The sequence below is a fragment of the Lactuca serriola genome, chromosome 2, assembly GCF_051521515.1.
Source record: "Lactuca serriola cultivar US96UC23 chromosome 2, Lser_US96UC23_V15, whole genome shotgun sequence".
In the NCBI taxonomy this organism is placed as follows: Eukaryota; Viridiplantae; Streptophyta; class Magnoliopsida; order Asterales; family Asteraceae; genus Lactuca; species Lactuca serriola.
In genome coordinates, this window is record NC_136409.1 from 34,247,903 (window position 1) to 34,264,551 (window position 16,649).

The 16,649-nt window shown below is 36.2% G+C and overlaps 1 long non-coding RNA gene across 1 annotated transcript; it reads right to left on the reverse strand.

The window, feature by feature from the left end:
* Positions 1-14,245: 14,245 nt before the first annotated feature.
* On the reverse strand, positions 14,246-15,078 carry LOC145086134 (uncharacterized). Its single transcript, XR_013700303.1, has 3 exons — positions 15,006-15,078; positions 14,523-14,666; positions 14,246-14,310 (listed from the first exon to the last, which is right to left on the reverse strand). It is a non-coding gene; the product is annotated as an uncharacterized LOC145086134 (long non-coding RNA).
* Positions 15,079-16,649: the final 1,571 nt, after the last annotated feature.

A 16,649-nucleotide genomic window follows, 5' to 3' on the forward strand; every position in this document is an offset into this window, starting at 1 on the left:
GACCAGCTTCGTGAATGAGGCGTACTAGCGGTAAGACTGACTTTACTCTTATACATATATATATATATATATATATATATATATATATATATATATATATATATATATATTATTAACTTATAATATTATAAAGTATAAGGGTTGAATTTTAACTTTTAAAATTCTAAGGGCTAACTTGGAATTAAAGTATTCATAAGAGAAAACTTTACAAATTCCAAAACTTGAGGGAAAGTTTTGAAACTATTCAAAACTAATTAATTCCATAACTTATGTGTTTAAAGTAGTTTTAATCCAAAGACTCTTCAAGTTCCATAACTTGAGGACAAGTTATGGAAGACTTTAAACTAATAAAAGAATTAACTTTTTCTTTATTTTATAACTTATGGAATTAATTAAGGTTACACTTTTTTTTTAATTTATTATTTAATGAAGAGACTCTTGGTCCTCCATAACTTGAGGACAAATTATGGAGTCATAACACCTTTTAATTAGAACTAGACTCTTCATTTTTGTAACCTTTTGCCAACTTTTATGAGTTTTAAGATTCATAAATGTGACTTATAAGTTACATAAACACATTTTATGAACTTCTTTTAGATTAATTTGGATTAAAACCAACTATCACATAATTTTATTCATTAATCTAAATTCACTCATAAAACAAGGTAACACAAAAAACTTTTGGTGATCCATAACTTATTCTTAAGTTATGGAATCCTTTAAAACATTAACACCAAATTTTGTAACTCCATAAAAACTTTGAATCAAATTTTTTTTTTTTAAAACCTTTTCATATCCATAACTTATGGAGGTTTCAAAAAATAAAACTCTTTAGATCAAACTTTTAAAACTAATAAAATCATCATATCATTTTATCTTTTATTAAATTTGACCTAATTCAACTCATAAAGCAAATTATTCAAATTTTACAAATAATTAGTTTTTCACAAGAACAAGTAATTATCTTAAAATTTGACAAACTTCATGGTTTTTTCCTTTTTTTTCAACTTGGAAAATAAAATATTTGCATCAATATAACAGAAAACAACCTGGCTCTGATACCACTGTTGGGTTATGAGCATTCTAACACTTCCTAAGTGTACATGCAACCCTAAATACCTTGGATCTATGTTTTCTCTATTATACATGCAAATAAGAACATCCAAGGTATTATCCTAATCTAGCATACAAAAACTATGAATGTAACAAGATAGAATACATACCTCTTGATGTAGCTTGATGTCTTCAAGCTTTAAGAGCTTAGCCCCAATAGTGTGGAAGCCTCAAGTGGAATCACAAATCACCAAGACACCTTGGAAGACTTTAGAGAATATGAATACTTGGTTCTCTCTTAGTGAAATCGGCTAGCCCTCATAGTGTATCCACACACTAGTGCCTATTTCACCAACCAAAGACATCTTTATATAGTATGGAGGATTAGGGTTAAACCCTAATACCCATGACCTTTCATTTCCTAGGATCCATGGGTTAAACACTCCATGGACTATCCATGAAAGCTTAGCCCAACCTAAATGAACTTGGCCCATTCCATATATATAAGAGTCCATATTTAATTAGTTCCTTTTGATCACTTAATTAATTATAAATTAATTCTTGATCAATACTAACTAAATAATATGATTCCATATTAATATATTAGAACTTATAATATATTAATATTAATCATAAACATACTATTCTCAAAAGATTATCCATATAAATTGTGTCGGTGAAGTGCAACCCAAATGGACCATGCCGGGTCGGGTCAAGTACATACCAAATATAGTTATGGACTTAGACATTAATCCAACAGTCTCCCACTTGGATAAGTCTAAAACTATTATTGCGTATGACTTCAAACCTAACTGGCAATCGTAGCTCTTAAAGCTGCTGTCGAACTCTGATCTTGTCAACGAACTTGTCCATTAGATAAGGGATCATATATTCCTCCATTCTAGATATCATATGGACTGAGACATGGATTATAATCATTCTCTCTGTCCATTTGTTGTTTCCCGATTTCCGATTTATGACGACTGACTAATTGAACAAATCAAATCAGTCCTAGCCCGGCTGAGCACTTCCATTTGTCATCATCAAATCATCGAGGGGCCCACAGATATCGCTTTTATCCCGAAGGTAAAAGGAATGGATAAACTTCGACTCATATGGCTTGTTCTACTACTTGTTGAATCATACACAAAGGCACGTTTTATAGCACCGAGTTACCAAATGCGTTTTCATGCAATCAATGTACAACCAACTCATAGTAACAACTCATATCTCTAGGTTTGAAGAATATAAGATATTATTGTCTCATGATCACTCGTGATAAAATCCATGAAGTGATTCCAATGAGCGCGGGTTGAATCCAATACTCAGAACTTATGAGCACTCATGAGTGTTGTAGCCCTTTGTCCAACACCTTAGACCTCTACAAGCCAACCCATGACAGTCTTAATTCATATCTACTTCCAACATATGACCGACTGTGGATGTTTGAATAACTTAGTCATTCAGGAAGAATAACCCAGTTTATTCGGGAAGTCAAAACATGCAAAATAAAACACAATAATAATTGAATCCAATATGGTATCAACCCTTTGAACATAAATAAAACACCTTTTATTTATCACCATATGATTACACATTATTCATTGTATACTGTTTCAGCTATCAACTTTATTCTTGAATTTAAAACAATAGTTGTCCCATGCTCCAAGCATGTACACTATGTTTTCTTAAACACTAGTCATGCCACACACCAAGTATGCATACTATGTTTGTCTATGATCTTTATTTTGTGAACTAGATCAATTGAACATAACTTCAATGATTCTCTTTTCACACTCCCAAATCCTTACTGCAAATGCAAGAATTCCAAATTCATGCCATTTACAGAAATCTGTTAGATTCTAAACTTATATGCATTGATCCTCTTGTAACGATTATGCACAAAGTCACAAAGACTTGGCAAAAATCATTACAGAGTATTCCAAAGGAGATCAACTCCTTGAAATATCCTTCTTGCATTAAGTTTCCTTAATCTTACACAAATTGAAAATTCTAACTTTGAAACATTTCCAGATTCCATTTTGACTATCACTTCTGAACAAGAGTTGCCTCCTTACAGATTATGTCAATATGGTCCTTCCAGAATTATCACTATACTTCCAATTGTCCTTGAGTAACCAATCTTTGGTAAACCTTAGATTGTCCTCGACAATTGTTTAATCCTTTTAGTCATATCCAGTTCTAAACCTTTTCCCTTCTTAATGCCCCAGGCATTTTGGAAAATTTTAGAACGGATGAATATAGCACATGTAATCGATCCTATATCCGAAGCATATGGGACACGATTCATGATGTCTTACATAAAGACTAAACCAGTCTTTTGTTATAATATTTCCATTTCAATTTGCCAAGTTCTCATAATTCAGATTATGAAAAGGGATGTCGTAATCATAATCGAATTTTAGAACGCAAATAATGGACCCATATACAGAATTTCCTTATGTTGAGCCATTCCAACATGAAATTCATATATATCCTTGACTAAATGATTAAAACCTCACGATCTAAGCTTATAGATTTGAGATGAAGCATAATTTCCTCTCCCTTAATTATAGCAAAACAACTTTTTCCCAATTGAAACTTTTGTTTTCTATAATTAACATTGCTAACTTGCAATACTTATCATAATTATCATGCTCCCACTAACATGATGATAATTAGCATAACACTTATGCTCCCACTAGCTTTGACATGTACTCAGAAATCAGCTGGACAGTCTGAAATTTAGATTCACACACCCTTTCCGTAGATAGCTCACCTGTGTGTCTAAGCAATTTCAAGAACCATGAAAAGGGATACCGTAATCATGGTCTCAATTGCTTAGGAATTTGCCATTTCTCACAAGTCCATGTTAGTGTGCCGGTTAACCACACGCGCTCCACTAACGACTTTTGAAAATGCAAATAACACAATTGATATCTTCGTAAAATCTACTTAGTGAAAGCGTTTCCTCACCATCATTTTCATGAATCAGAGAGAAACCTTATGACACTTAGATTTATATGGTGTATGAGTTCCTACCCATATGAATCTGTCAAACCATAATCACAAGACAAAGATAATGACAAATCCAAAACCATATGGATTGAACTCAATCTTAACTTCTTGCCACCTGGCAGCTCAAGGTCCTGCCATTGCTTCCAAGTTGTTATGCAACAAACTGAGAACTCTAAGAACTCATATGCAAAGCCAACTTTAACTGGAATGGGCACAGATATGTCAACATGATAGGTTATAAACCTCAAGTCGTGTGCTAGTGAAGAACTTCAGGTTTTATTCTTGATTATTTCTTGAGACTTTCAAGACCTTTAAGACTCCCACTGTCCTCTTGACATATAAGACTCCCTTGTCAAACATCCAAGAGATAGTGCGGATTCTAATCAAGAAAAACACTTTACCTAATTGGCCTAAGTTGGTCTTTGTTTTATCCAAAACATCACAACTTACCAATTTCAAATGTACAAGAGTAGAAAATTTTTACTCTTACATTTGACAAGTGTTTTAAACCTTCTTTAAGACATGTCACTCAAATGACAATCTTGGAGTATGACTCTAAGACTTGTATTGGAACGAAGTATGACTCATCTTCTTGATTTAACCATTTCAACAATTCAAGTTCCTCTTCTTAGTCATAAGAATGCACTAAGATTTCCTTAGAGAACTAATTTTGATATGGTTTCTTAATCATTAAGATGATCACAAAAACTGATACTAAAGTACTCTCCCATCTTTTCAGATTTGAGAAACTTTTATCCTTCTGCCTAATTTGATTCTTCTTATTCGCTCTGCCTTACATTGGAACCTTTTCCAATGTCTCAGAGTTACACTTAAGCATGTAAGTATAATCATATTTACTGAGCTTTAGTAAACTATGACGAATAATCTTATCGATCTTTTGTGGTGGACTTAATCAGTGCACAAGACTGTGTACTCGATCCTTTAGTCCTTCACTTGACTCACACATCCATGTGAACCAGTAATTAGTCTTAATTTTTCCAAAACTTGAAAGTTCTCATTCATCATGCTATATAACTTGCATGATTCCAAGTCCCGGTCCAAATGAAACTTGGGTGATGAGAATCTTTCCTTATTTGGTAAATATAGACATTACCACAAATGAAAGAATCAACTTCATATTTCCACTCTTGCTCTTAATGGAATCATATAAGCAACAATTTTTCCTCAAAAGCCATTGTAAGGATATTTTAAAATAAATAAAATCAAAAAATTTTTCTTTTATTTTAAAACTTTGCGGAAAAACTTATCCTTACAATCCATATGAAAACTTGTTGTTATCTATTCCTAAGCAATATCTCATAACTCCTAAGAAGTTGCTCAAGAATCCGATCTTCAAACTATGCGATAGAAATCCATCTACGCCATCAGATTCAGCATATTCTTTCTTTAAGTTTCTTCACTTTTCTTTGATTCTTAAAACATCACCATGTGACCCAGTCACATCATGTATCAGGAATCTCAGAATAGAAACTTAACAGAGTTAGATAGTGGTCTTTACCTGAAGTAGAGTCAAACTTATTGACTTTAACATCCTTAGGTAAATTTGGCAGCTTCGCAACCAATGCCCCTTCCCTTGGCAATATAAACGTATGGACCCTTTGATAATGGTACACGAGACTATCACAGACTTAGCTTTTCTCTTTACCATTTGGTCAACCGAGTTGACTATGGCCGATCCCTTTCCATTGGAAGAGAATGCTTTACTGGATATCCAATGTCATCATTGTCAATGTCCATAAAGTTTTAGGAAGTTGATCTTAGCAAATAGATAAGATCATTAAGGGTCTTGTCATAGTCTGTTTCATAGGTGTCCCAAAGGAACTTACTATGTGACTTAGAAAGTGATTGAACCACCAACTTTCTCAAGACTTTGACACCCAACTCTCCCGGCTTGTCAATATGTGACTACATCTCCAAGATGTGTTCACACCTAGACCTTGCCTTGCCAATAGGGCTTGAGTGACCTGTGGGTTATGGAGAATAATTGGAGGAGGTGAAAGAAGTATGACTTCCAAAGGACATCATCTTCATTTAGGAAACCTTGTTTCACTAGATTTGGGAAGATCATAGGTGTCTATTACAGACATCTTTTGGGAGATATTCAAGATAGTTGATTTAAAGTCCTTAATATGACACCCACTATGAAATATTAAGGCTAGGACCCAACAAACTATTTTATAACTTAGAAGAGGTATGCCGTAATCCAAGCTATAAAATATTTGAAGGTAGGTGAATGACGATTCACCAATTTCCACCAAGATAAACGAAATGAATTATTAGGTTTTAATTGGTTTTGAAACTCCTAGATCTTTGAGATTCATTGAACTTTTCAAAGGCATGTTTCAATCTCGAGTGTGCCCTTCAGGTTTTGTGACTGGGATGCCGAGGATCACAAAACAAGGTGTGAAGTAACCATGCAAATCACTTGGTACCCTTAATAAATTACCCCTCAATCGATGTGCCGGTTAACCACACACGCTCCATCGATACTATGATAAATATTAAGTCACCCTTTACCTACCTTGTTAAGTCCAAGTTAGTGTGCCGGTTAACCACACACGCTCCACTAACGACTTAGACAAAGTGCAAAGTGTAATTTCATGGATTAGCACCTTATTCACATTTTTCTAAGTAACTAAGATTGGGTATTATTAAGAGTTTAGTTACTTAGTATTTATCATTAATACTTTTAATGAAGGGTTAATTATAGTCTTGTCAAACCCGTTCGGCTAACGACCCTCCACCGGTCAAGCAAGCGGTGGGTGAGAGTGGACACCCATTAAGTTGCCATTTTATAGGCAACAACCTTATACCCACCTTATAGACCGGCTTCGTGAATGAGGCGTACTAGCGGTAAGACTGACTTTACTCTTATATATATATATATATATATATATATATATATATATATATATATATATATATATATATATATATTATTAACTTATAATATTATAAAGTATAAGGGTTGAATTTTAACTTTTAAAATTCTAAGGGCTAACTTGGAATTAAAGTATTCATAAGAGAAAACTTTACAAATTCCAAAACTTGAGGGAAAGTTTTGAAACTATTCAAAACTAATTAATTCCATAACTTATGTGTTTAAAGTAGTTTTAATCCAAAGACTCTTCAAGTTCCATAACTTGAGGACAAGTTATGGAAGACTTTAAACTAATAAAAGAATTAACTTTTTCTTTATTTTATAACTTATGGAATTAATTAAGGTTACACTTTTTTTTAATTTATTATTTAATGAAGAGACTCTTGGTCCTCCATAACTTGAGGACAAATTATGGAGTCATAACACCTTTTAATTAGAACTAGACTCTTCATTTTTGTAACCTTTGCCAACTTTTATGAGTTTTAAGATTCATAAATGTGACTTATAAGTTACATAAACACATTTTATGAACTTCTTTTAGATTAATTTGGATTAAAACCAACTATCACATAATTTTATTCATTAATCTAAATTCACTCATAAAACAAGGTAACACAAAAAACTTTTGGTGATCCATAACTTATTCTTAAGTTATGGAATCCTTTAAAACATTAACACCAAATTTTGTAACTCCATAAAAACTTTGAATCAAATTTTTTTTTTTAAAAACCTTTTCATATCCATAACTTATGGAGGTTTCAAAAAATAAAACTCTTTAGATCAAACTTTTAAAACTAATAAAATCATCATATCATTTTATCTTTTATTAAATTTGACCTAATTCAACTCATAAAGCAAATTATTCAAATTTTACAAATAATTAGTTTTTCACAAGAACAAGTAATTATCTTAAAATTTGACAAACTTCATGGTTTTTTCCTTTTTTTTCAACTTGGAAAATAAAATATTTGCATCAATATAACAGAAAACAACCTGGCTCTGATACCACTGTTGGGTTATGTGCATTCTAACACTTCCTAAGTGTACATGCAACCCTAAATACCTTGGATCTATGTTTTCTCTATTATACATGCAAATAAGAACATCCAAGGTATTATCCTAATCTAGCATACAAAAACTATGAATGTAACAAGATAGAATACATACCTCTTGATGTAGCTTGATGTCTTCAAGCTTTAAGAGCTTAGCCCCAATAGTGTGGAAGCCTTAAGTGGAATCACAAATCACCAAGACACCTTGGAAGACTTTAGAGAATATGAATACTTGGTTCTCTCTTAGTGAAATTGGCTAGCCCTCATAGTGTATCCACACACTAGTGCCTATTTCACCAACCAAAGACATCTTTATATAGTATGGAGGATTAGGGTTAAACCCTAATACCCATGACCTTTCATTTCCTAGGATCCATGGGTTAAACACTCCATGGACTATCCATGAAAGCTTAGCCCAACCTAAATGAACTTGGCCCATTCCATATATATAAGAGTCCATATTTAATTAGTTCCTTTTGATCACTTAATTAATTATAAATTAATTCTTGATCAATACTAATTAAATAATATGATTCCATATTAATATATTAGAACTTATAATATATTAATATTAATCATAAACATACTATTCTCAAAAGATTATCCATATAAATTGTGTCGGTGAAGTGCAACCCAAATGGACCATGCCAGGTCGGGTCAAGTACATACCAAATATAGTTATGGACTTAGACATTAATCCAACAAAAGGATGGCTCGCATCGGATGTGCATTAATTACCGAGATTTGAACAAGTTGATGGTCAAGATCTGTTATCCACTCTCGAGGATCGACGATCTATTCGATTAGTTGTAGGGTGCATCTTGGTTTTCCAAGATTGATTTGAGGTATGGTTATCATCAGAGGAGGGTTAGTGAGGAGGATATTCAGAAGACAACATTTAGAACTCGTTATGGGCATTACGAGTTTGTAGTGATGCCTTTCGGGCTCACCAATACACCAGCAGCATTCATGGATCTCATGAACCGGGTATACAGACCTATGTTGGATCGTTCGGTGATCATGCTCATTGACGATATTTTGGTGTATTTGAGGTGTAGAGAGTAGCATGAAGAGCATTTGAGAGAGGTTCTCAGAATATAGAGGTCAGTGAGGCTTTATGCCAAATTATCCAAGTGTGATTTCTGGTTACGAGAGGTCCAATTCTTGGGACACCTCATTAATCAGAATGGGATTTTGGTAGACCCGGTCAAGATTGAGGCGGTTATGAGTTGGGAGGTGTCGAGACCCCCCACCAAGACCAGGAGTTTTCTGGGGTTGGTTGGCTACTATCGGAGATTTATTAGAGATTTATCAAAGATCATCGTTCCTCTCAGCAGGTTGACCTAGAAGGAAGTTGCTTTTACTTGGGGTCCCGAGCAACAGACCTCGTTCGAGACCCTTCGCCAGAGATTGTACGAAGCTCCAGTTTTAGCCATTCCTGAGGGAATGGAGGACTTTGTGGTTTACTACGATTCATCTATACGGGGTTAGGAGCAATGCTTATGCAGAGAGGGCACGTGATAGCATACGCATCGAGGCAGCTGAAGCCTCATGAGACGAGGTATCTCACCCGCGATTTAGAGTTGGGGGAGCAGTGTTCGCCCTCAAAATCTGGTGTCATTACTTGTACGGGGTTCGGTGTACCATATACACAGACCACAAGAGCTTGAAGTATCTGATGGATCAGCCCAACCTGAACATGCGCCAGAGAGAGAGAGTGCCATTACGACTGTGAGATTATGTATCACCCGATCAAGGCTAACGTGGTAGCCGATGCCCTGAGTCGCAAGACAGAGAGTGCCCCGATTCGGGGGGTAGCATGAGGATGACAGTGATGACTCCAGTATTGGATACCATTCGAGAGGCCCAGGCGGAGGCCGTGAGACTAGAGAACCACAAGAAAGAGTGGGTGATCGGCCAGGTATCCGAGTTTGTGATGGATAGTCGGGGACTTATGACCATTCGAGGTCGGATTTAGGTGCCTTATACGGGTAGACCTCGTACCACTCTGATGGAGAAGGCGCACAAGTCAAGATTTTTGATCCATCCCAGGGCCACTAAGATGTATTTAGATCTGAAGAGAGACTATTGGTGGCTCTGTATGAAGAGGGATGGCACGTGGGTAGTAGAGAGGTGCTTGACCTGCCACCGGGTCAAGGCAGAGCACCAACGTCCACATGGTCCATTACAGCCCTTGGAGATTCCTGAGTGGAAGTGGGAGCAGATCTCGATGGACTTTATCAGCAAATTACCGAGAACGGCGCGTGAAGTTGACGCGATTTGGGTGATTGTGGATCGGTTGATGAAGAGTGCTCACTTCCTTGCTATTAGTGAGGCTCTTCTGCAGAGAAGCTAGCCGAGATTTATGTGAGAGAGGTGGTATCAAGGCATGGAGTGTCGATCTCGATTGTGTCAGATCGAGACGTGCGTTTTACTTCCTGATTTTGGAGGAAATTTCATGAGGGGTTGGGCACGTGCTTGCATTTCGGCACCGCGTACCATCTGCAGACAGACGAACAGAGTGAGCGGACGATGTTGACGCTCAAAGACATGCTTCGAGCATGTGTTATGGATTTCAGTGGGATTTGGGACTCATACCTACCTTTGGTTGAGTTTTCCTATAACAATAGCCATTACTCGATCATCGGTATGCCTCCCTTTGAGCTCCTTTATGGGAGGAGGTGTCGTACTCCTATCTGTTGGGGAGAGGTGGGGCAGAGAGTTATGGGCGACACTAAGATAGTGTTGAAGATGACCAAGAAGACTCAGTAGGTCAAATAGAGGTTGCAAACGGCTCAGAGTCGTCAGAAGAGTTAAGCAGATAGAATCTGATCCGAACTTGAGTTCCAGGTTGGGGATTTCGTTCTCCTGAAGGTATCCCTGTGGAAGGGGGTGATTCGGTTCAGGAAGAGGGGAAAGCTAGGACCCCGATCCATTGGTCCTTTCAGAGTAACTGCTAGAGTGGATAAGGTAGCTTATCGTTTAGAGTTACCTGAAGAGTTGATTCAGATTCATGACACCTTTCATGTGTCACAATTGAGGAAGTGTGTGGCCGACGAGACGACGGTGCACTACTAGAAATACAGCCTTTTACGACGCTCATTGCGCGTCTTAAAAGGCTCAGACGACGCGCAAATGCGTGTCAAGGAAGGCCCTGTCATAAAGAGAGACGACGTGCATTTATGACGCTCATTTACGACGCGCAATTACGACGCGCTTTTACGACACGCAATGCGTATCAAGGAAGGCCCTATCATAAAGGAAGACGACACGCATTCGCATGTCGTAACCTTATGACGCGCGTGTTAATGACACGCAATGCGTATCAAGAAAGCCCCTGTCAAGAAAGGTCATGTCATAAATGAAGATGACACACATTTTTGCGTATCATTAATTTAAATGTTTAAAAAAAATATTTACAAATTTACTAATTTTCAAATTAAATTTGTATTTAATGTCTCATAATAGAAGATAAATATCATATACAAAAAATACAATCCATTGCATAAAATTTAATGTCATACAAATAAAATACCATAAATAACAAAGATGATTCATTTCACTAATATGTCAAATACAAATAATTATTCCAATAGTGAGTAAATGTTATAAAAAAATGAACTCAAGAGAAGCAGAATATACAATTGCATTATCTAGCTTACTATCTGCCAACAACTCTCCGTGTGTTTGCTTTTTGCTTGAGTCTCGTTTCCTCCAAAACTACTAGATACAATGGCTTGCTTCTTCCTCGTTACTGTAAGCAGAACCGAATTACATTAGATGCTAATGTAATTAATTATGTTGCTAAGGATAAGGGTGGGGCTACTAGAAAGACTTATTTATATTCAGCTAGAACATATGTATCTTTATGAATCTTAACTAACATGAGAACAAAAGGCTTATGGATGTTAATACATAATAGTTCAGGGGCACAACCGTAAATAAACAATTAAATACTACATGTGGGTTTGTTGTTAGAACAAGGTTGCAAATGCAGTTGTAAACATGCATGAATTATAAACATCATGTAATAAAACTAATTGTATTTTACTCTAAATTCAATAAAACATTACAATTATTCATTTTTTAAAGTCTCAAATCTTTAATCTTGTAATTCATTCCACTTCCATTTGTAGTATGATGAATCTGAACACAGAAGTGAAATGGCAAAGAATTCTTTAGAGAGATATACTCACTATTATGAAAGTTGGGCTACTAACCAATCAGTATACAAGGGCATAATTGTAATTTTCTATATATTTTTAAATTTATGTTTCTGATACATAATACTTTGATTCTTTTTTTCACATTAACAGTCGAGGCAAAAAGCACTTGCGGATTTACTGCATATGCAAACAGTTCATGTAAGTTAGAATTCCAATATTTTTTTTGGTAGTATTATATTAAAAACTAAAAAGTATTTTTTTAGTATTTTATTAGGTTTATTAACATCTGGTAAAATTTCAGCTTGCAAAACTTAGTGAGAGGTAGTGCCAACCCAAGACACAGTTGAAATTTATTCTAGAAGTTAGGTTGCAGGTATATGCTTACTTATATTTAAATTTTAATATATTTTTGTTATTCTAAATGATGGTTTTCTGTTGTAGATAGTTGAATGTAGGCATGTGTTAAAACGGACATATGCGTATGGGTATTAGGTTGAGATAAATTCGTAAAATTTAACTGTGTGTATATGATAGGGATGTAGCTTTAGAACAAGTAGAACAATTACAATATTATCCTCCAGGGAACAAATAGACTTACCACTTCAGATGCATCAGGAGTGAGTTCAATAAAAGATCCAACATCCCTGTAACCCTTCTTTCTTCCCAACCCAGGGACTTTTTCTATTCTTCAGCAACCAAGCATCAATCATAGGATTTTCGACCAATTCCTTATCCTCTATAAATAACACCAAGAAATCCTACACAGATAAAACCATGATTCTGTTAACAATTACTGGTTTATAGTTGTATAAATATACTCTTACTCACCATAGAGGAAATATCATATTTAAACATGTTGACTCTCTTTTCTGTTAACCAGTAATCAAGAAATGGGCCCACAAGTAGAAGGGATCCAGCCTGGATAGGTGTTGTATGTCCCAACAGATTGAAAGAGCTTAACAAGTATTTCCTTTTGAGATAATGATGGAAGACAAGTCATCATCTTGTATTCCTATAAGAAATCAGTTGATCACAAACTACATGTGCAACTGCAGGTATACACACACATACAAAGAGAAAGAGAGAGAGAGAGAGAGAGAGAGAGAGAGAGAGAGAGAGAGAGAGAGAGTGAGTGAGAGAAAGAGAGAGAGAGAGAGAGAGAGAGAGAGAGAGAGAGAGAGAAAGAGAGAGAGAGAGAGAGAGAGAGAGAGAGATAACGTTGGCATGTGTCATTATCTCTTTAGCCCAAGAGAAGAAATTATTGTTGTTGATGTTGCACACCAGAAACAAGAGATTGTGAAGAAACCTCTCAGAGGAGCAAGTCCAAGAAACCTGCATAAACTTCAAAGTAAACATACATGTTTTATTTTATATTGTGCTTCAACATCTACCAAAGGGTATTGTTGTCTTTTAACAACAATATAGCGGAGAGATTACATGGTTCCACATTTGAATCTTTAATGGACCCTAAAAATAGGCTCTTACCAACTTCATCTTTCAAAAAAAGTTATGCCTTTAACAGCTCTTACATACATACATCAATTCATTGAAACAACTCATTTCATCCAGACATCAGTATATTTGGTGTGTATGAAGGAAGAAAGAAAGTACCTCCTCAGTAGACCAATTATCATTTAGACCTTTTAAATTGTTACCCTTTGGTGACCAAATTAGTCCCTCTATCATGCCACTGAATTGATCCATTTTATTTCCCAATATAGCCAACTCTCTCCAGCCACGTTGTCCACACATCATCTCATCCATTCTGCATAATGATACCAATTTCTTCAGATAACAAACAAGACAAAACAGCCATGTATTTGGTTAGTGTGAATAGATAACATAGAAGAGTAACCTGAGAAAAGATTTTTGGGCAGCAGTTCCAATATCACCAGCAGCATAAGCTTCCTGCTTCAGGACTTGCTGGTGAAGATACTTGGCACAGAACTAAGAGACTGCCTGACCTGAAAGATAAAAAAAAAAAAAGCTTAGTGAGGACACCTTATATATGAAGAAACAAACATGTGTGTATATAATCTATATCCATATGCTTACCTCCATGGCCATAATAAATTCCAAAGAAAGATGTGGAGTTGTCCAAGTCAAGTAAAGCAGCATGCTACCAAACACCTCATATTGACACATAAAATCTTGGTTAATTACTATAGTGATCAATGTTTGGGCTGACTGAAAGTTGTATCATAGAGAGATATAGAGAAAATTCAACAAGATTACAAGAGCATTAAACTATCATACCTTTTTAGAATATAGAAAATCCAAACAGGAACAATAGCTTATATAACTAACAAGTAGCCTATACTAGGGACTTACAGCATCTTCCATTGATGTGCGCCATCCTTGCATGCATGAGACTCCATATCTCAGTTTCTCATTCTCACCATCGTCGGATGTTTTATCAGTTTTAGGTGTGCTTAGGTAAACCCCCATATCTAGTAATCAACCCGGATGGTAAGCCTAAAATCCCAAAATCATCAATCACAATTACAGAAGTTACAGTTAGATATAAAATTAGATGCCACATCTGGCATGCTAAAGAAAAATACAGCTATATCACTTCATTTGTACAGTATATTATCAGACACCTAAAACCAGTACAGTTCAGATGCATCATGAAAACACGAAACAAATAAAGGCAACGAAACCAAAACACCAAACAGAAACACAGATTCCAAACGGTCATGCCCTAAAATGCTAAGCCTAATTAAAATTTCAAACAATTATCGAATCAATGGCAAATCTAACGTAATATTAGATATTCCACAAAGTTCAAATCTAGAAAACGAAGATGCTCACATAAAGCCCAATCACGATGGATCAATGATTTCAAAAACGAAATGACAGATTAAGGGTGAATCGAATTGTAAAAATTATTTATTTCTAAGTGAGCATCCGAGTGTAATTAAGATCTAAGCCGCATCACAACAAATCAAATATTCAAATTAACGAAACTTACGAGAGATTGGAATTGTCCGTACAGTTTTGCCGGAGATGAGGGACTCCATCGGCTGGGTGACGCTGGAAAGTGTTGGACGGTGGGGCGGGGCTAGACGGAGGTCAGAGGTGGGAGGCGCCAACACCAAGAGAAACGTCGGAGGTGGGAGAAGCTGTCGATGTTGAGAACCGAGAAGAAGAGAAAGGGTTTGTCGAAGTGAGAAGGGGAGAAAGGGAAGTTGAAGATAGAATGAGCAGTACAGGAGGGCATAATCGGGGCAAGTTCTTGAAAAAAAGCCCTAGCTACTAGGGAAATTAAAGTGGAGGGAGAAAAAAAAGGAAGGCGGGGATTTTAAGTTTTTGGGATTTCATTTTCCCCGGATGGAACGCGCGCGTTCTATTAAAATTTATAAAGCGACGGTCGTAGACGACACGCTGGTGCCCTCCGTGTTTTTATTTTTTTTGTTTAGACACTAATTTTAGGGCATGCAAAAATGCGCGTCTGAAATCCTTTAAATTTTGGAAGAGATGACATTATTTTTTAGACACTCACCTTTGCGTATCATAAATCACTGCGTGTCATGGTTCGCACGTCGTAAAAGGCTATTTTTCTAGTAGTGGTGGTTCCACTAGAGGACATTCAGGTGGATGCAGGCCTTAATTATATTTAGATACCGATCACGATTGTGAATCGCAAGGTGAATACTTTGAGGAACGAAGAAATACCCTTGGTTCAGGTCCAGTGGCAACATCGGAGAAGGTCCGAGATGACTTGGGAATCGGAGTCGGAGATGCGGGAGCAGTATCCAGAGTTGTTTGTGGAGATGATTTGTGCATTATGGACCATTTCTAGGGTTTTTGTCCCAAAGGTGGAGACTTTATAAGTAAAGGAGCTCCATAGACCTTGATCTACTCACATTCAGTGTATAATATGATACAGATCCATAAAAATCCAATCTTGGATGTTAGGAGTGAGCCACGCATGAGATATGAGCTCCTTAGTGAAGGAAGTGGTGTGATTGGATGATGATGGCCTTTACAACCATGCAAAGGTGAAAAGTCACTGACTTTATGGATTAAGAGGCATTAGAGTGACTAGATCTGGGATATGAGCTTGTGTCTTAATCGTTTAAGAACAAAATATGAAGATTGTGAAAATTGGGCGTAATCCCAGTATGCGCAGCGTAGGGGTCGAGTGTCCCCGATTCTGTATAGCATCCGAGTATGCCCAGCGTATAGAGTTGTTATGCGCCACGTACTCCTTAGGGTTGACTTTCGTTGACTTTTAGGGTTTAGTCAACAAGTGGACTTTTGGACCATCGGAATGGTAGAATGGTCTTTTACCCTTCTGAGAGAGCATAGGAAGGGATTAGTCTAGCCTTTGAGAGCCATTATTAATTAGAGATAATTTATGTATGTGATTAGGAGGAGGCTAGATCAGTGTTTCGAGTTCGAGATCATTCGAGTTTACCTGAGGCGAGTCTTCTCACTATACATTACCTAGGG